Source organism: Ranitomeya variabilis, chromosome 4, assembly GCF_051348905.1.
Source record: "Ranitomeya variabilis isolate aRanVar5 chromosome 4, aRanVar5.hap1, whole genome shotgun sequence".
Taxonomy (NCBI): domain Eukaryota; kingdom Metazoa; phylum Chordata; class Amphibia; order Anura; family Dendrobatidae; genus Ranitomeya; species Ranitomeya variabilis.
In genome coordinates, this window is record NC_135235.1 from 666,689,831 (window position 1) to 666,710,276 (window position 20,446).

The 20,446-nt window shown below is 45.4% G+C and overlaps 1 protein-coding gene and 1 pseudogene across 2 annotated transcripts in view; both read right to left on the reverse strand.

The window, feature by feature from the left end:
* LOC143768189 (uncharacterized) overlaps positions 1-20,446 on the reverse strand; it is a 207,945-nt gene that overhangs the window by 96,249 nt on the left and 91,250 nt on the right. The window lies entirely within an intron of this gene.
* The window catches only part of LOC143766249 (uncharacterized), a 43,933-nt pseudogene continuing 32,043 nt past the window's right edge, over positions 8,557-20,446 (reverse strand). Inside the window, exon 8 of the transcript XR_013213552.1 lies at positions 8,557-10,121. The product of XR_013213552.1 is annotated as an uncharacterized LOC143766249 (transcript). The remainder of the gene's footprint in view (positions 10,122-20,446) is intronic.

Genomic DNA, 20,446 nt, shown 5'->3' on the forward strand with positions numbered 1-20,446 from the left:
GCGGAGCCGTGTGTGTACGAGGTGGATGGAGCGGAGCCGTGTGTGTATGAGGTGTACGGAGCGGAGCCGTGTGTGTACGAGGTGGATGGAGCGGAGCCGTGTGTGTACGAGGTGTACGGAGTGGAGCCGTGTGTGTACGAGGTGTACGGAGCGGAGCCGTGTGTGTACGAGGTGTACGGAGTGGAGCCGTGTGTGTACGAGGTGTACAGAGTGGAGCCGTGTGTGTACGAGGTGTACAGAGTGGAGCCGTGTGTGTACGAGGTGTACAGAGTGGAGCCGTGTGTGTACGAGGTGTACAGAGTGGAGCCGTGTGTACGAGGTGGATGGAGCGGAGCCGTGTGTGTACGAGGTGGATGGAGCGGAGCCGTGTGTGTATGAGGTGTACGGAGCGGAGCCGTGTGTGTACGAGGTGGATGGAGCGGAGCCGTGTGTGTACGAGGTGTACGGAGTGGAGCCGTGTGTGTACGAGGTGTACGGAGCGGAGCCGTGTGTGTACGAGGTGTACGGAGCGGAGCCGTGTGTGTACGAGGTGTACAGAGTGGAGCCGTGTGTGTACGAGGTGTACAGAGTGGAGCCGTGTGTGTACGAGGTGTACAGAGTGGAGCCGTGTGTGTACGAGGTGTACAGAGTGGAGCCGTGTGTACGAGGTGGATGGAGCGGAGCCGTGTGTGTACGAGGTGGATGGAGCGGAGCCGTATGTGTATGAAGCAGAGCCGGGTGGGTATATTATCGTGTTTCCCCCTACATCTTCATTTCTCTGCCCTGAGCTCAGTTCCAGTGCTCTCTTATAGATTTGCAGCATCTTGGTAGAAGTTTCTGCCGTTCTCTTACTTTTCTGTAACTGTGTTTTCTCTGCTTACTGTAAGTAGTAAATTAGTTCTAATCCAGTGTATATACTTTTATCACTTTTAGGCGAGGTGGTCACACAACCTTATTCTCCACATGTGAGAAAACCCGGTCGGATTATGGTAATTACACTGTGATCAGAGTTGGATCCATTTTTCTTGGATATGGAAAATAAAAATATTCTCCATTCTGTCAGTCCATGAAGTCAGAGCCCAGTTATTTCAAGGACCCCTAGACTTGAATGAGTGAGTGCGATCCGATAACTCTGATCTTCAGCCAAATTGGTTCAGAGACAAAGACAAGTTAAATCTGACTATTTTTTTGTGCTGAAAACAAATACGATGCTTACATTTTCTAATTGGCTCTAATTTTCAAGATCCAGAGGAGGGTGTAATTACTTATGACACCTTTCATTCAGGCTTATAGAAGCATTGCATCTTTATTATTTCTTCATCATTATTGCATTGTCAGTAGCTTTTCTGTTACATCTGTTTAGTCTATTGAGCCTCAGTATTCTACCATCTTAGGGTGACCAATCAAAATACTCCAACTCAGCTCAGATGACGTACTGTATATACTCGAGTATAAGCCGACCCCCCTAATTTTGCAACAAAAAAACTGGGAAAACTTATTGACATGAGTATAAGCCTAGGGTGGAAAATGCAGCAGCTACCGGTAAATGTCAAAAATAAAAATAGGTACCAATAAAAGTAAAATTAATTGAGACATCAGTAGGTTAAGTGTTTTTGAATATCCATATTGAATCAGGAGCCCCATATAATGCGCCATACAGTTCATGATGGGCCCCATAAGATGCTCCATATACAAATATGCCCCATATAATGCTCCATACAGTTCTTTATGGCCCCATAGATGACCAATATACAAATATGCCCCATATAATGTTCAAAACAGCTGACATGCCCCGGCTTTGATGCGGGCTCACCGCCGGAGCCCTGCATCAAAGCGGGGTATCTGACCTTGGACGTACTATCCCGTCCGAGGTCAGAAAGGGGATATAATGCTCCATGCAGTTCATTATGGCCCCATAGATGCTCCATATAACATTGCGCCATATGTAATGCTGCTGCTGCACTAAAAAAAAAAAAAAAATGACATACCTCTTGTCGCTGCTCCTCAGCGTCCCATCTCTCCACAGTAACTGTTCAGGCAGAGGGCGTCGCACACTAATACGTCATCGCGCCCTCTGACCTGAACAGTCACTGCGGAAGACAGAGCGTCGGTGGAACGCGGAAAGGTGAATATGACATACTCACCTGCTCCCGGCGCTCCTGACGCGGTCCCTGCATGTCCCACGGTCTCCGGGCGCGGCAGCTTCTTCCTGTAGTGAGCGGTCACATACCGCTCATTACAGTAATGAATATGCGGCACCACCCCTATGGGAGTGGAGTCAATATTCATTACTTTAATGAGCGGTACCAGTGACCGCTGAACAGGGGAAGAATTTGCCGTGCCTGAAGACCGTGGAACATGCAGGAAATCGCATCAGGAGCAGGTGAGTATTTGACAGTCATCGCTCTCCCTCACCCGCCGACCGTGACTCGAGTATAAGCCGAGAGGGGCACTTTCAGACCATTTTTTTTGGGCTGAAAATCTCAGCTTATACTCGAGTATATACGGTAATTATATTTACAGTTGCACCACCTACTTTTATAAATGCTCTTTGTGTAACTTATGCAGTTTTAGGGTTTGTCAGCTTAGTTTTTTGCATATTGATATGTCTCTGTATGTTTTTCAGATGTGCCTCGTTTTTGCATTAACAAAGCCGATGGTTTTTGCTACATATGTGGATAAGTCACTTTTGTGTCAGAAAGTCAAAACTTGACTACCATGTGAAGAAAACCTAGCAGTTTAGCTGCAGAATAAGAGATCAAGTCAAGAGTTGGGCTCCACATATCTGCTGCAATAGATGTGCATCACATCTTCCCCACTGGTTGCATGGGAAGAGGCAATCAGTGCTTTTTGCAGTCCTAATGATCTGGAGAGAGCCAACCGATCACACTACCAATTGCTATTTCTGCATGGTGTCCTTCCATTAGAATAGTAGTTTCAAGGAAGAAGCTGACTTTTCAGCATTCAAACATTCCATCTGCAATACGGCCAGTAACACATACAGAAGAACTGCTGGTTCCAAGCACCAGAAACCTTTTAAATCTTGTCAAGTGAGGAAAAAGAGGTTGCTTGGTGTCATGAAGTATCTTCCTCTCATGACCCAGACTTTCTGTCAGCAACCTCAACTGAACCACACATTATAACACAAAGTGAACAGAACAATCTTGTTGGAGATTTGTATCTACCCAAGAGCAAGGTTGTGCTCTTAGGTTCCAGGCTACAGTAGTGGAATTTCCTAGTGGGCAATGTTCGGATTTCTGTGCTGCAAAACTGTGAAAGATTTTGTCCAATACCTCTTCATGGATGGCGATTTTGTGGCACGCAACAACAGTTTAACGAAAGCTCTGAAAACAACTAACATACTCGAGAGGAATTGACGGAATATAGGCTGAACTGGATAGACAAATGTCTTTTTCAGCCTTGCTAACTATGTTACTATTTCACACGAACAAGCCTAAAAGTCGTCTTGCTTCATAATGTCAATGTGCTACTGTCACAATTCGACTGGCGAGTGACCTGGGGCACCTTTCCAGGCCCTAACACTAGGGGGCGCCCTAGCTCTTTTCCCTGGGATACTTCAGATGGTGAAGATGCCGGGGACCTCTGCCCTTGCCCTATCTCCTAGATTAGCCCTTCGTCTGTCCCCTTCCCCCACCCAGGGTAGATGGGACGCTACAGTGCACCGCAGTACACCAACCAGACAGACAGGGTAACACAGGCAATGATAAACTGAAAACTCTCACACACAAGATATACACTCACATAAAACAGAGGTATTCACCAGGGGGTGTAGGGAGGGAAAGAAAGCGAAACAGGAAAGTATGAGGAATTTCCAAGCGTACAAACCAGGCAACAGTCGCTTAAGGCTGGTTTCACATTTGCGTTTTTTGCCGCTGCGTTTTAGCGCAAAAAAACGCATGCGTTTTTTTGCCTATATTTAACATTAAAAACGCATGCGTCTTTTCTATGCTTGCGTTTTGTTGCAGAAATGCAACATGTAGTAATTTCTAGAGGCTTTTTTTGCCGCAAAAAACGTATTGCTGTCTATGTAAACGCATGCGTTTTTTAAGCACATGCGTTTGGTTGCGTTTTAATCGCATGTGTTTCAATAGAAAAAAACAAGAATACACACTGATAAGCCACCCCCCACCATCAAGGTGATAAAGGGATCCAAACCCTAACCCTAACCATCAAGGTGATAAAGGGATCCAAACCCTAACCATCAAGGTGATAAAGGGATCCAAACCCTAACCCTAAGCCTAACCCTAACCATCAAGGTGATAAAGGGATCCAAACCCTAACCCTAACCATCAAGGTGATAAAGGGATCCAAACCCTAACCATCAAGGTGATAAAGGTATCCAAACCCTAACCCTAACCATCAAGGTGGTAAAGGGATCCAAACCCTAACCCTAACCATCAAGGTGATAAAGGGATCCAAACCCTAACCCTGACCCTAACCATCAAGGTGATAAAGGGATCCAAACCCTAACCCTAACCATCAAGGTGATAAAGGGATCCAAACCCTAACCCTAACCCCAACCCCTAGCTATTTCTATTTATAGTGGGTTTTCTAGATGATTTTGATGATTGGCAGCTGTCACACACTTCTCAGCATGCGTTTCAAAAACGCGAATGCAGGAAAAAACGCATGTAAACGCGTCAAAACGCCGCGGTTTTTTTACCGCATGAGAAAACGCATGCGTCTAAAAAACGCAGCGTTTGCACGCGTTTACATGCGTTTTTTTCACCACCTGCGTTTGCGTTTTAAATGCTGCGTTTTTAAACGCAAATGTGAAACTAGCCTTAATAAACTCCTCCAGCACTCCTTCACAAAACCAACTTCTCCCACTCCTATGTCTTGCAACAATTGCTAACTTAGACAAGGACTTGGTAATTGAGCCCAGATTTTATAGGGGAAAGGAGTGGCTAACCGAGCACAGCTGAATGCAGGAATTTCCAACATGGCCGATTAACCCGTGTTCTGCTGAAAGAAAGAAATATGTTTAATATACTGGAGAAGTGCTTCTTCTCAGTGGCAGAGTAGGAGCCACCAGACGCTGTGGTCTTCTGGCTCCGCTCTGTTGCCGTAACAGCTACTTTCAATTCCAGTTGGTTGTGCAGTTCACAATAAAAGAGATTCGCCTCTTTAACATTCACTTCAGCCAGGGAGTAAAAATGTCCTGTTGTTGACCCTCATTATATTTAGTTACCACAGTTGCATATTAAGTTAGGCCCAATGAAGAACTTTGTAAAGACAATGGATAAAAATGTAAAAGCATTCAAGTACCTCATTGATAAATTCAGTTTTCAAGATGAGGAGTTTTTGTGCAGTTCAAGGAAAAGTGGCATGGCTAGCACTCACATTAGTGGTAACTATTTAAAAAAAAACAACTCAAAAGCAGATAACTATGAAGAGTTGGTGGAAAATATCCTTAAAACATATAAGGATCTTGGCTGTAACATGTCCTTAAAGATTCATTTCTTACGCTCGCATCTAGACTTTTCTCCACCAAATAGCAGAGCAGTGAGCGACGAGCACACAGAGATTTCAAAGAAATTGCGGCTATGGAGACAATATATCAAGGAAAATGGAATCTATCAATGCTTGCAGATTACTGTTGGAATTGTAAAAGATGATCCAATGCAGAAATACAAGAGACAATGATTTTTTAGTGCAATTTCTGTAACTTTATAATTTGCAATAGTGTTTAGACAGGTTTTTAGTTATTTCAATTGTTGGTAAGTTTCCTCTAAATAAATATCAGAAAATTGGTATATCAAAATATTCTATATCTTTATATTTATGAAACATCTGCCTGAGGCCACAGGCTCAAAAGGCTGCCTCGAACAGACTTGGCACAAGCCACTCTGGCTAGCTCCAGAGAAATCCCAATACTGTTTAACCCCTGTACAGAGATCTGGTTTTACAATAAAAGCCAGTGGAATGCTACCATGGTAAGCCTGACAAAGAGAAAAAAACCATAAAAAATATCTTTATTAAATTCTCAATTAAAATTAGTTTTTCAATAATACCAATTACCAACACCAAAAAACGAGCTAGGTGATAAGGCTGATAGGTAAGGATCCAAAACTGCCAAGAAACTAATGAGGGTACCACATTCCTAACAAAACCCTAATAGGCTCCTAGAAAAAAACTGAACCTTCCTGGCAGTGGAGGTTGGCTCCCTAAAGTCGATATGGCGCCCCCACTCTGTGCTGGCTGTCCCTCCTGACCCTATAATGCCCTATCAGCTACCCAAGCCCAAACCCAACACCATACACACGGAACACTTGATCTATCTGAATGGTCTATCTTGCAATAAGCTTGCAATAAAGCCCGAATGACTGACAGAGCCACATTGCTTAACCCACGGTTGAGGAGTAATGAAGAACCTAAAACAAGATTAATAGGAACATTTGATGATCAGCAAACAAGAATTATGGGGATTCTCAGAAAACATTGTGGAATTTTGAGAACTGATCCTGACTTAGCTAAATGGATTTCCCCCTATCCTTCGGTAACCTATAGGAAGGGGAAGTCCATCAAGGACAGAGTAGTAAGTAGCCACTATAATCCCCCTAAGAAAGCAGAGACGTGGCTAACTAATAGGGCTCTGGGCACGTTCAGATGTGGTCATTGCAGCTTTTGCAAGTGTATTTCACCCTCCAATACATTCCAAAGTTCACTAACGAAACGTATGTATAAGAACAAGTGTTTTGCGAACTGTAAAACAGAGGGTGTAGTCTATCTATGTACATGCTCCTGCCCCATGGATTATGTGGGGAAAACAAAACGGCAATTACGTGTGAGAATAGGGGAACATCTAGGAGATATTAGAAAGAACAGAGACACTCCATTAGCAAGACACGTTAATTCTGTACATGATGGGAATTTGGATAGCATCTCCTTTAAAATTATCGAGGTAGTTAATCCCCCAATTAGACGGGGATTGGGACAATAAAATTCTTCGGCGAGAGTCTAGGTGGATCTTCTGGATGGAAAGCATGAGCCCTGAAGGCATAAATGAACAACTTACCTATACATGCTTCATCTAAAGCCTATTCGTGTTATGTACTGTGTGATGGATTACCCTTTTGGTCCAATTGTAACTAATTTGTAGTTTCTGTTTAGGTTGCAGTCTAATTTGAAGTTCTGCACATTACCTACATCATTTAGTTTATGAGGGTATTTTTGTTTCTGGGCTAATATCCCCGTTTTCCCACAACAAGAATTGCAAGATTACTTATCTGTGAGCATTTGATGTGGATATTCCTGCTCTGGAAATTGGTAAATAAAGAGATAGAAAGTATGGAGGTGTATTAAGCAAGATTGCGGTGGTTCCGTAACAGACAGGGCCATAATGCGCATAGTACATCAGCCCTGAATGCGTCCGGCCGAGTACGATGCCATTGCGCATGTCCACGGCTGTGAGACGCATCTGCGTTCCTCGAGGAGGAGGTGCCGGGCGCACTAGCGGAAGCTCATGCCCGGGACGCAGAAGGAGGTTTGGAGTAGAAGCTGGCGTGTGTGTCACCTGATGGACCAGGTGAGCAGATCACATTGAAGTGAATATACGCACCAATGCCCGAAACTGTAACGGGGCAGTGTGCCTAACCAAGCTTCCTAAAACAAAATAAGTTAAAACGAATTGAGCAGGAGCTAGATTGATTACGGTAACCGTGTTTTTAAGTAGAACGCGATATCTCCCTACTCATCCACATCTATTTTCTATACCACTACGGCGTGCTCCTATCTATGGTCCCCTGATGAGCCCTTACAGGAGGGGGCGAAATGCGTAGGGACAAGGACATTGGGACAAATGACTATGTTATCCAGATAAGTGACCTACTATGGTTTACTGAGCATGCGATTTTACTGCAATATAAATGATGACACTTACAGTATGGCACTGGGCGGTGTTGTGAGTATGATACCCATCTATTCAGTATGCTGTGAGGACATTGGGACAAATGATTCTATGTTATCCAGAAAAGTGACCTACTATGGTTTATTCAGCATCCTTGTTTACTGCAATATGAATCATAACACTTATACTAGGGCACTGGGCTGTGCTGTGATTATGAGAAAATAATGTAATGCAGGAAATATTACATCTGTTTAGCATGCCAGTTATGTGTAGCTTGATTGTTGAGAGTTATTACCTGAGCCAATTGAAATTTTATTAATACATTATTAGTGGATGCTTGGGTACTCTAAGAGGCATACACTCGCTGTTGATACTCCTGATAGTCATTCAGGCCGATTGCCTAAATTAAAGACAGAGCCAGGAATAGTCTGTACCAATTAGCTTTCATTTTTCACCTCTATTAGTGAGGTTTTCTACGAGATAGACCTTTCAGATAGATCAAGTGTTCCGTGTGTATGGTGTTGGGTTTGGGCTTGGGTAGCTGATAGGGCATTATAGGGTCAGGAGGGACAGCCGACGCGGAGTGGGGGCGCCATATTGACTTTAGGATGCCATCCTCCACTGCCAGGAAGGTTCAGTTTTTTTCTAGGAGCCTATTAGGGTTTTGTTAGGAATGTGGTACCATCAGAGTTTCTTGGCATTTTTGGATCCTTACCCATCAGCCTTATCACCTAGCTCGTTTTTTGGTGTTGGTAATTGGTATTATTGAAAAACTAATTTTAATTGAGAATTTAATAAATATATTTTTTATAGGGTTTTTTTCTCTTTGTGGTAATCTAATTAATATACCCTTCAATAATTTATTTTGGTTTTGTAAGCCTGATGTCCAGAGGTAGGAATGGTTGTCAAGCAGGGTGAGAGCCAGGAGGTCACATAAAGGCAAAATCAGGTTCCGTAAGAATTGTCAGAAAAAAGCCGGGGTCAAAACAGAAATATATGAAACCAAACAGGTGCAGAAGGAGCACATCTAGCCAGGAAATACTAATAATAATTAAAGAAAAATTGGCAGCACAACCAAAAAAATGGATGCAAGGAATATGGCTTCTCTCTTGTGAATTCTACTGTTTCACTAAATCTGATTTATTTTTCTGTAAAACCTTTTCACATTCTGAACAGGAAAATGGCTTCTTCCCTGTGTGATTTATTTGATGTCTCACAAGAACTGATTTCTCTGTAAAACATTAACCACATTCTGAACAGAAAAATGGCTTTTACCCTTTGTGAATTCTTTGATGTCTAACAAGATTTGATTTGTATGCAAAACAATATCCACATTCTGAACAACAAAATGGTTTCTCCCCTGTGTGAGTTCTCAGGTGTCTAACAAGATATGTTTTCTGATTAAAACATTTTCCACAATCTAAACATGAAAAAATCTTCTTGCATGTGTGGCTTGTCTGATGTAAAATAAGACCTGACTTATCTGCAAAACTTTTTCCACATTCAGAACATGAAAATGGCTTCTCCACTGTGTGAATTCTCCCATGTTTCACAAGATATGATTTAGTTGTAAAACATTTTCCACATTCTGAACAGGAAAATGGCTTCTCCCCTGTATGAGTTCTTTGATGTATAAGAAGAGGTGATTTGCTTATAAAACATTTCCCACATTCTGAACATGTAAACGGCTTCTCCCCTGTGTGAATTCTCCTATGTTTTGCAAGATCTGATTTATCTGTAAAACTTTTCCCACATTCTGAACAGGAAAATGGCTTCTCCCCTGTGTGAATTCTCTGATGTATAACAAGATATGATTTTTCTGCAAAACATTTCCCACATTCTGAACATGAATGTGGCTTCACCCCTGTGTGAGTTTTCTCATGCCTAACAAGCTCTGATTTCTGGTTAAAATATCTCCCACACTCTGAACAAGAAAATCTTTTCTCCTGCGTGTGGTTTCTTTTATGTGTAACAAAAGACGTTTTAAGGGAAACATCTTTTCCATATTCTGAACATGTAAATCTCTTCTCAGCTGTATGAGCAATTTGATTTATAATGTGTCTTTTGTGACTTTTATTTTTCTGAATAGTCTGTGATGAATGAGAAGATAGGACCTGTTCACTAGGATCAGATGAGAGATCTTTGCTGTGAAGGGATGATGGCATGTCTGGAATAATGGGATATACTTGATTTGTATCCTGTGTGATATCAAGTTTGTTTGATTTAAAAATTGAAGATGTCAGATGTTCCTCTGATCTCCTGTCACAGTCATCTGCCAAGAAATAAAAACAATTATTTTTTTTTTAATAAAATCTCTTTAAAAATATCTTTACAACATTTCTATATAAAATGTTCATAGAAATTGCTAATTATGTAGCAAAATTCAGTTATTCCCAAAGACAAACAGTTATTCACAATCTAATAGTAGACCTCAGAGCAGGAACCAGTAGAGCATGATGTTGTATGCCTTTTACACTCTGTCTCTGAAATATTGAAAAAAGCCCCCAATGAAGTTACATACATAAATATAGGTGCAGCACAAGCTACAAAATGTAGCGGATGACAGCCTCCCAGGCAAAGCCAAGCCTCAATATACATCCAAAAAGATAAAGGCAGCACTCCAACACCAAAAATGTTATGTAGCCAAAAATTATACCAATAAAACATTCCACACATCCCACAAAAAACAAGTCATGACTTAGGCTGTCATTGGAAAATTAGAGTTTTATGACAGCGTTGGGTGTGTACCCACTGCACCACTGGCTGGGCTTACCTGGAGTAGTGTAACTAAGTGACTACCTGGTTGTGCTATTTACTATGTTATGGGGACATAATATTTAGACAATATCACCGTATGGCTGCCATTGTGGAGGCATTTGTATTATATTTGGGCACAAAGCATTTATAAGCATATGTATGAGGGACACATAAGGGAACATCACTATTGCGGGCCACAAAGCACATACTGACCCCTATGTGGTCCCATCTATAAGTACTAACCCTATTCTACCACTGCGTTTTGCCACCACAGTATCATCACACTAACACGTAAAAAAGCAACCAAATCTCTTAGCTTTTCCCACTACAAGCGGCTTTCTTATTTCCCGTTCACCCGGGTTGCTCCATGCCCCGCACTTACTCTACAGCTGCAAACCTATTGAAGTCCCTTAGTTGCAAAGTACACTGGCATCACATCGCAGGCAGTACAACGGTGTCACCATTGCGCTGCCTGCAAAGTAAGCGCAATGGAGCTTTGATTCTTTAAATGCTGTAGAGTAAATACAGGGCAATATTTCTGCAATAGTTTTCACATGGGGGTGTGTCCGTATATGCAGCTACGGTTGAAAATAATGCTGGCCCCGACGGGCCCCCCTCTTCCACTCCTGGTTGCGGAGAATACAGAATGTGCTTGTCATGTATGTGTCCTCATAGGAAATTATAAAAAAAAATTGCGGCCACATAGGAACACATTATCGGTAAATAGAGGACATTACTAATGTACAAGTTCCACATGGGGAGATGTTATTAATGTATGGGGGGGCACATAGAGGGACATTATTAATGTAAAGAGGTCATATGCAGGACCATTCCACTTTTGTCTCAATGACTTCTCTTATGCTGCGCCAGTTTTCTGGAATGCACTACCCTGGTCAATCAGATTGATACCTAGCCCCCACATTTTTAAGAGTGCTTCAAAAACACATCTTTTTAGACAGGCCAATCTGCTCACTTCACTAATCTACTTCTAAGCTTTTCCCTCTTCCTAAATTCTCCTCACAATCCGCTCCCTCCTACTCACTGTCCCCACATTGTCCGTGCTCCCAATAGCACACGGTAATTGCGCTTACACAGATCCTGGCTCGTGACCTGATCATGCAGCTTTATATCATAACCCCTACGTATTATACTGATGGCCAGACCATGTCCCTTATTTCCTTAAAGATTATAGCTTGTGATCAGGACCCTCGCTCCTGAGCTACATTTTACTTTGCATTGTGATGTGGAATATGTTGGTGCTATATAAATACAATTATTATTAATATTATTATTTCTAAGATATGATGATGGCCACATAGGAGGATATTATTAATGTAAGGTGGCCACATAGAGGGACATTATTAATGTAATGTGGCCACATGAAGGGACATTATTAACCCCTTTCCGACCTTAGAAGTATCCATACATCCCTAAGACCTGGTACTTCTTGACCAGCACATCTAGGCAATTTTGCACGCACAGAAGCTGTACGCGCGTGATGGCCGCCGGGTGTCAGCTGATTCTGACAATTGACACCCGGCACTCGGTGCCAGGAGTGATCCCACACCGCTCCCGGTCAGGGCCGCAATCAGGGCATTACAGCCGTTACTGCTGTATGGGGCCCGGTCAGCAGCAGTACACAGAGGGGCCCGCAGATCCGGGGCCCCACTGTTGTGCTTCTACTGATCGGACACCATAGTGCACTAAAATACTGTGCACTGCGGCGCACAAGTAAGCGCTGGGGCCCGGGAGCTTTCTTGGAGCTGTGCACAGCCGTTTTACCTAGTCGGCTGCGCAGCTCCTGCTCGGCTGTAGCTAGAATGTATGGGCTCCCTGCAGGTCCTGACTACAGCCCATCCATTCTAGCAATCTCAGTGATGAATGTGCTAGAATGTAGGGGCTCCTGTCAGGTCCTCTCAGCAGCCCATCCATTCTAGCTGCTGCTTCACTGCTGGAAACACTAGACGCCCCGGAACGACTGAGGTAAGTATAAAAAACATTTTTATTTTTGTTTTTTTAAGTGGGTGAGGTGGGGGGGAGTGAGACTGCAGATGATGAAGTGTGTTTGAGGGTATACTGCACATGATGAAATGATAGGGGGCTGTACATGATGAAATGATAGGGGGCTGCAGATGATGAAGTGTGCTTGAGGGGGCACTGCGCATGATGAAATGATAGGGGGCTGCAGATGATGAAGTGTGTTTGAGGGGGCACTGCACATGATGAAATGATAGGGGGCTGCAAATGATGATGGGGGGTGATGGGGACTGGAAATGATGAGGTGATGGTGATGGGGATTGCAAGTGATGGGGACTGCAAATGATGATGTGGGAGTGATGGAGACTGCAGATGATGAATTGTATTTGAGGGGGTACTGCACATGATGAAATGATAGGGGGCTGCAAATGATAAAGTAAGGGGGACTGCAGATGAAGTGAAGGGGGATAGGGGACTAAATGATGAAGTAAAGCAGTGGCGTATCTAGGGGGGCAGCCGGGGCATGTTCCCCGGGCGCAGCCAGCAGGGGGGCGCAGTCGGGCCGCCTAAAGCGGCGGTCCGCAGTGTCTCCCCCGGCGGCTGCATTCTGCCTCCCCCCGCACTGGGAGTCAGCTGTTCTCTGTGCTGACTGTCAAGCTGACAGCCGGCACAGAGAAGCTGCGGCGCGCCGGCTCCCAGTGTTCAATTGTACTGCATCTGAGATGCGAGTACAATTGAAGCTCTGACTGCCGGGTCAGAGCGACGCCAGCAGCGTGATCAGGTCATGTGATCAGGTCATGTGATCACGCTGCTGACGTCACTCACCTGCGCGGCAGAGCAGACTCCGAGGCAGAGCAGGAGAGATGCAGATCGGCGGTAAGTGCTCCTGTGGAGCTGAAGACACCGAAGGTGCAGGGGGGGGATTTACTGTGAATGGGAATGGGGGGGGATATATTGTGAGGGGGATTTACTGTGAGTGGGAATGGGGGGGATATATTGTGGGGGGATTTAATATGAGTGGGGATGGTGGGATATATTGTGGGGGGAATTTACTGTGAGTGGGAATGGGGAGGATATATTGTGGGGGGGATTTAATGTGAGTGGGGATGGGGGGGATATATTGTGGGGGGGATTTATTGTGAGTGGGGATGGTGGGATATATTATTGGATGGGGGATATTTAATATGAGTGGAGATGGGGGGATTTATTGTGGGGGGAGATTTAATGTGAGTGGGGATTTATTGTGGGGGGGAATTTATTGTGGGGGGAGATTTAATGTGAGTAAAGATGGGGGGATTTATTGTGGGGGGGGATTTAATGTGAGTAGGGAGGGGGGATTTATTGTGTGTAAGGAGAATTGGAGTGGAGATGGGGGATTGAATGTGTGGGGGGAGATTTAATGTGTGGGGGAGATCTGAGGACACGAAATGAAGAGCAAAGGGGGAGATGGGGGGCACGTATGAGGAAACAGTATGGGGGGATGGGTGCAGACAGTTTGGGGTCAAACGGGGGAATGTATGCGGACACAGTATGAGTAGCGATGTGAAAAAAGTATGTGGACAGAGTACGGGGAGTGAGGGTGTTGGGGTGTGTGCATGCGTAGCATGGAGGGACAGTGTGAGGGCACAGCCAGGAGGGGACAGTATACCAAGGAGGGGGAGTGTGATGAGAGAGTACAGTATAAATACTGGGACCTATAGGGGGACACAGTGTGAGAGGACAGTGTGAAGAGGGGTCCGGTATGGAAAGGGGAGGTCCGTGTAAAGAGCGTGTACCATAAGTGGGACAGTGTGGGGGTCATATTTTATGCAGACAATATAGTGAGGGGCAATTTTTCATTCAGGAGCATTTTAATGACACTTGTATCTTTAAGGGCGTCATGCAGGGGCGTAACTACCGCGGTCGCAGCGGTCGCCATTGCGACCGGGCCCCGCAGGTCAGGGGCCCCGGGCCGGCAGGTCTGAGCAGGGCCAGGCTGGCCATCGGGCACTTCTGGCAAATGCCAGAAGAGCCGATGCCAGTAGTGGGCCGCTGCACTGTTCCTCCCCCGGAACCCCCCCAGTGCCGCCGCCGCCGCCGCATTTAACTATACCGGCGTCTATGACACCGGTATAGTTCAATGCAATGATGGGAGGAGAGAGCGTCACCTGTCGCTTCCTCTCCCATCATTCCCCGCTCTGCCTCTGACAGTACACTGCGGGTGCGCGATGACGTCATATCATCGCGCACCTGCAGTGTCCTGGGCAGACTGCAGCCGCCAGGAGCAGCGCGGGCAAAAGGAAAGGTGAGGAGAGTTTTTTTTTTTTTTTTCTATTTAACCGGACTGTGGGGCCATTATCGGGGGGGGGGGATGAGATGAGATGTGGGCTGTGCTCTATATACCCCTGTGCGGGCTGTGCTGTATATACCCCTGTGGGGGCTGTGCTGTATATATCCCTGTGCGGGCTCTGCTGTATATACCCCTGTGGGGGCTGTGCTGTATATATCCCTGTGCGGGCTCTGCTGTATATATCCCTGTGCGGGCTCTGCTGTATATACCACTGTGCGGGCTCTGCTGTATATAACACTGTGCGGGCTGTGCTCTATATACCACTGTGCGGGCTCTGCTGTATATAACACTGTGCGGGCTGTGCTGTATATACCACTGTGCGGGCTGTGCTCTATATACCACTGTGCGGGCTCTGCTGTATATAACACTGTGCGGGCTGTGCTGTATATACCACTGTGCGGTCTCTGCTGGATATACCACTGTGCGGTCTGTGCTGGATATACCACTGTGCGGTCTGTGCTGGATATACCACTGTGCGGGCTGTGCTGGATATACCACTGTGCGGGCTGTGCTGGATATACCACTGTGCGGGCTGTGCTGGATATACCACTGTGCGGGCTGTGCTGGCACCCAACACCATGTTGCAGTGCAGGAGATTCCTGCAACAGTCCGAGGCGTATCTAGGGGAAGCGGGGCGGGGGAAGGTGGGGGGGTTGCGGGGGCGGGGGAAGGTGGGGGGGTAGGGGGGGGGTAGGGGGGGGGCCCCATTTGGAAGTTCGCACCGGGGCCCATAACTTTGTAGTTACGCCACTGGCGTCATGTGGAGATTTTCTGCAAAAGAGAGGAGAAGATGGAAGTCTACAGAGACGAGCTGTGGATGAGAAAACTCATCATGGGGTCTGGACAAGATGAAGAAAAGAAGGAGAACGGCTCCAGAGGCGACGTCATCTGTAAGGTACCTGGATGTAAATGTTATTTGTGATACTGACTAACTCTCATGTTTTTATTTATGTTAGGAGCATTAAAGGGGATGTCCAGGTTGGTAATGAGTCTGCAGTCATTCTTCGTGACTGCAGACTTCTGAGTTCTCACAGTGCGCCCTGCACGCTGTCAGGATTCTCTCGTGCTGGTGATTTACATACATGCGGTCACGTGCTGACTAGACATGTGTGGCCTCACTCAAAGAAAATGAACTGAGTGAGGCCGGGCTCGTCTGGTCGGAATGTGGTCAGAAGTATACAAATCGCATGCTTGTGCTGACATGACAGAAGGGGCATGTAACTATAATGAATCAGAGTTACGGTTAGAGCGGGAGGTACATAGTGGGATCGTTGAGGATAAAGTGACTGGAAATAAATTGGGGGAAAGAGTACAGGTGCTAATTAATTTATATATTAAATGGGGAAAGTGGCCATGTATAGCTAGAAGGGGCTCAGTGGCGTATTATAATTTATATTTGGAATGGTGGGTTGCATAATAACCAATTATATATTAATGGTGGGTGAATGTCTGTATTCAGATGTGTAGTGTAGAAGAAAGGGAAAAAGTGGGGAATGTGCTCTGGAAGCGGTGCTCTAGATAACTGTGTTATTTTATGCAGAGAGGAGTCCTGGCTGAAAGAAGTGATGGCAGTCTGCGCTGGATTAAAAAGAAACGCAAAGATGAAGGACTTCAGCTAGAGACGTCACTGGTGAGTCAGTATGTTACCTGTACACTGACACCATACACTGTATACTGTATACAGAGCTCCTGTGTATAATGTCACTGGTGATCACTATATTATCTGTACACTATACACTATATACAGAGCTCCTGTGTATAATGTCACTGGTGATCACTATATTATCTGTACACTATACACTATATACAGAGCTCCTGTGTATAATGTCACTGGTGATCACTGTATTACCTGTAAACTGACACTATACACAGAGCTCCTGTGCATAATGTCACTAGTGATCACTGTATTACATGTACACTGACACTATATATAGAGCTCCTGTGTATAATGTCACTGGTGATCCCTGTATTACCTGTACACTGACACTATATATAGAGCTCCTGTGTATAATGGCACCGGTGACCACTGTATTACCTGTACACAGACACTGCATACTAAGTACAGATCTCCTATGTATAATTGCACTTATGGTGATAGTATTTGTTTTTTATTAATTATCAGTATTGTACTATTCAGTCACAATGTGGTGGTAATATGTTGTCCAGCCATGGTGTGGCGGTATTACGTCCTTGTATGTGCTATTATATGGTCACTATGTGGTGGTAATATGTGGTCTGGTCATGGTGTGGTGGTATTTGTTCCTTGTACGTGCTATTATTCGGTCACCATCTGGTGGTAATATGTGGTCTGGTCATGTTGTGTTGGTATTTGTTCCTTGTATGTAGTTGGTCACCATGTGGTGGTAATATGTGGTGTGTACATGCTGCGGTGGTATTTGTCCCGTTTATGCGATATTGTTCAGTCACTGTGGTGGTAATATGTGGTCTGCACATGGTGTGGCAGTATTTATTCCTTGTAGATAGTATTATAGGTCACTATGTGGTGATAATGTGGTGTCTGGTCATGGTGTTGTGGTATTTGTCCCTTGTATGTGGTATTATTGGTCATTTGAAAAATTTTAAAATAAATAAAAATATACCTAAATTGTATTGCATATTTTAACAAATGTTTAATAAGTTAGAGTAGAATAGCGCCCGGCCAAAAGAGTCTACCTTGTCATCGTGGCAGATTAATAAAACTAAATCTGCTGGCTATGTGTGTGATCTGGTGATGGGAGCTGTTAATGTGTGATTGGTGAGAAGTAGAGTTTTTCCAAGAGACAGCGGTGGTGCTGTGGACAGTTCGGGGGTTGGAGGCGGGGCTGGGGTGGAGCCTGGGCGGAGTCTTAAGGGGGCCCCGAAAATTTTGCCAGTATGGGGCCCCGAAATTTCTAGTGGCAGCCCTGCTCCAGGTACTTTAACCCACTAAATGCTACAATCGAACTGGATCGCAGCATTGTGGGAGCAGGCAGAGGCAAGAAAGCCTCTCTGCCCTTGGACTGGAGACCCCGTGTGTTGTGAAATTGGATTCTGGGCTCCCCCGGTGGCCACTTGTGGAATTAACTTGTGTGCATCATCCCCTCTGTTCACCTGCTCCTATCAGGATGTGGGAGTCGCTATATAACCTTGCTCCTCTGTCAGTTTCATGCCGGTCAACAATGTAATCAGAAGCCTTTCTGTGCATGTTCCTGCTACCAGACAACTCCCAGCTAAGTTGGACTTTTGTCCTTGTGTGTTTTTGCATTTTGTTCCTGTTCACAGCTGCTGTTTCGTTACTGTGTCTGGAAAGCTCTTGTGATCGGAAATTGCCACTCTGGTGTTATGAGTTAATGCTAGAGTCTTAAAGTAATTTCTGGATGGTGTTTTGATAGGTTTTTCTGCTGACCATGAAAGTGCCCTTTCTGTCTTCCCGCTATCTAGTAAGCGGACCTCGATTTTGCTAAACCTATTTTCATACTACGTTTGTCATTTCATCTAAAATCACCGCCAATATATGTGGGGGCCTCTGTCTGCCTTTTGGGGAAATTTCTCTAGAGGTGAGCCAGGACTGTCTTTTCCTCTGCTAGGATTAGGTAGTTCTCCGGCTGGCGCTGGGCATCTAGGCATAAAAAACGTAGGCATGCTACCCGGCCACTTCTAGTTGTGCGGCAGGTTTAGTTCATGGTCAGTATAGTTTCCATCTTCCAAGAGCTAGTTCTCATATATGCTGGGCTATGTTCTCTCGCCATTGAGAATCATGACACCCGTGATGTCATTGCAGGGTCCGATCATTGCCATGGTGACCTGATTTCGTCATGACGACATCCGGGTCACTAGAGCTAGCAAAGTTGCTTGATCATGATCAGAGCATAATGAAGCAAGTCTGACTGTCAGTGCAGAGTAGACAGCTTGCATAGCATAAGGATGCCCTTGCATTGTAAAATATATAAAAAATTATATATATATATATATATATATATATATATATATATATATATAATTGTCTAAGGGTCACTTCCGTCTGTATGTCACGGATATTCATTGGTCGTGGCCAGACGCTAATTTAGTCCCCGGCTTTTGGCCGCGGTAGGCCCAACAGCGCCCATGGTCCCAGCCGGCTCCGCCCTCCTCACGGTGACTCCGCCCCCTTTGCAGCGCTTCTGGGCAATATACTACGTGGCCTGCCTGTGCTATATACTACGTGGGTGTGCAATATACTACGTGGACATGCATATTCTAGAATACCCGATATATAATTGTCTAAGGGTCACTTCCGTCTGTCTGTCTCGGATATTCATTGGTCGCGGCCAGCCAGTGGGCGTAGACAAAAGGCAGGGAGACCAGGAAGTATGCAGAGCGAGTCCCCGCCCTCTCCGTACAGGCCCAGCCAGAAGCGCTGCAAAGGGGCCGCGACCAATGGATATTTACTCACCTTCCAACCGCGGCTGTCAACGCCGCATGTGCTGCACTGTTTTCTGCTGACGCGGCCGTCATCACTGACCGCAGCCGCTAATTTAGTCCCAGGCTGTCACCGCCGCATGTGCTACGCTGCTTCCTGCTGTCGCGGCCGTCATCACTGACCGCGGCCGCTAATTTAGTCCCCGGCTTTTGGCCGCGGTAGGCCCAACAGCGCCCATGGTCCCGGCCGTCTCCGCCCTCCTCACGGTAACTCCGCCCCCTTTGCAGCGCTTCTGGCCGGGCCTGTACGGAGTGGGCGGGGACTCGCTCTGCATACTTCCTGGCCTCCCTGCCCTTTTGTCTCCGCCCACTGGCTGGCAGCTACCAATCTAAGGGGGGCGGATGAACTTGGTGCAATCGGTGGACTGGTTGCTTGGGGCCTTGCACCTGAAGGTAAGTAAAAGTGTTGTGCTGTTCTGTTTTTTTACTATCTATCTATATATATAATCCATGAATAAATATTTTTATGGAAAAAATATATTAACAATAAAATTACACATATTTTGTATCACCATGACCGGAACGACCAGATCTATAAAACTATCCCACTAGTTAACCCAATGTTCAGAATAACTCGGCACTCAAATATTTGTGAAAGCGAAGAAGATTCTATTTATTTTGCATCCAGACATAGAACCAATTGTTGTTCAACGTTTTCGGTCCAAAGAGGACCTTCCCCAGAACAGTTCAATGTTATCCGGAACATTTTGGCAACACGAATGGCCAGGCAGGGACTCCCTCTGTTATTTTGAGTTGTCCCCAATATTTTGTGCTCCAGCGCTGGTGGCATTCTATGTCGCCTGGGGAAGCGCGCTGTCCCAGGCGACATAGAACGCCAACCAGCGCTGGAGCTCCATAACGAGCGCGGACCACCGAATTACCCATTGGCGTAGCACACCACCAGCCCCGGGTCAATACACTGGCACATAATATTGGGGACAATTCAAAATAACAGAGGGAGTCCCTGCCAGGCCATTCGTGTTGCCAAAATATTCCAGATAACATGTTCAGCCTGCATCCTTATTAAATCAGAGTGCGCATCATTTACTCTCTACCTGAACGACAGATAGCATCCACAAGTTTGGCATTTCTGAAGC